We start from the raw sequence: 1,421 nt of genomic DNA on the forward strand, positions 1-1,421 counted from the left end.
ACCAACACTGCCTGGGCCCAGGCTTTTATCTCTGAGGCCCCATTATGATGTCAGAAAGCTGGCTCTGGCTCCTGAGGGCTCCACTATGACACGTGCAAAGTTCCGTCTGAACTTTATATAAGACGGTGAGGCTCAGTCAGTCACTCAGTGTTGCCTGAGAGGGCAACACTGCAACAGCCGGCCGCCAGGCTGTCTTTTTTTGCACAGCTAGTTGCCTCCAGGAGGCCACAAGAGGGAGACAAGGGACTGCAAAGTGGAAAATAGGCATCCACCAACTTTACAGACAACTTCTCCTTGCTCCTACAACCTCCATCCTTGCACAGTTTGTTATTCTTCTAGGTAACATAGTAACAAATCCAAATTGCTGCTCTCTTTGTAGGCAAGCAAGGCTTTGTTGCAACTGCAATTCTTACTTCTTCTTGAAATGTAGGGACGACAGTACATTCCATCACATCCATCTAGTGTACACAGGTAGGTCCATTGTGGCGGGCAGGCGAGCGGGCGGGCTGCTTTATTGGCTGTTTGCTGTTCCCCTACTCCACTCCACTATTTGACTGTTGTGCTGCATCAATCAATCAATCAATCAATCAATCAATCAATCAATCAATCAATCAATCAGTGGCTGGCTCAGGTGCAGCTCTTTAACTTACCTAAAAGGGAGGGCGGAGAGAAGACAAGGAAGGTGAATGAGCTGTTCCAATGTGAAATGCCGGAAACACAGAAACACAGACGACACAAAACAAGAGGTGGCAATCTATTCATTAATTGCATTTAATCAATGAGCTCATTATCACACATGACTGTACAAATGCATTGTCCAACAGGTGTTGAAATAATGGGATTAAAAGGGGAGATCCCTTCAGAAAGACAAAAACAATAGCAAACACAAATAGCACTTTTGGAATCTGATTTTAGTAAACACATAAGGGAAGGGTGCACCGGTCCTGGAAATACTGCAATACCAGGTCAATGCGTGGAGTGGACAGAGCAAGCTCTATTTCCATCTCCCTGTTCTAAAAATCCATTTAATATATGGTCCCCAGATAGGGGACGTATCAGATATTAAACTGATAAGAACAGATTTTTTGATTGAAAATTGCTTTATTGACAATCAATCGTCATCATACAAACATTACTGCGACGCAGCGCAAGCCATGAAGCAGCAAATAATAAATAATAACAGTCGTCAAACATAACATGACAGTATAATACACAGTACAGGCTAGCCTATGCTATACATTACACCACATGCTACACTAACATTCTTGCATTCACTAACGCCAAACAACAAAGCATTACAGACAAGTGATGGGATAGGGGAGTGGGTAGGAGGGGATAGGGAAGGGGGAAATCACAGGCCCGAAGCTTTATTGAAAGACAACACACAAGAAGGGAGAGTGGGGGGAAGGGGAGTATCAGTC

The 1,421-nt window shown here is 44.3% G+C and overlaps 1 non-coding gene across 1 annotated transcript; it reads right to left on the reverse strand.

Annotated features, from left to right (window-relative positions):
* Positions 1–928: 928 nt before the first annotated feature.
* Positions 929–1,116, reverse strand: LOC142653824 (U2 spliceosomal RNA). The gene has a single exon (XR_012848681.1). It is a non-coding gene; the product is annotated as a U2 spliceosomal RNA (small nuclear RNA).
* Between the last annotated feature and the right edge of the window lie 305 nt (positions 1,117–1,421).

This window comes from Rhinoderma darwinii, chromosome 5 (assembly GCF_050947455.1).
Source record: "Rhinoderma darwinii isolate aRhiDar2 chromosome 5, aRhiDar2.hap1, whole genome shotgun sequence".
Lineage (NCBI taxonomy): Eukaryota > Metazoa > Chordata > Amphibia > Anura > Rhinodermatidae > Rhinoderma > Rhinoderma darwinii.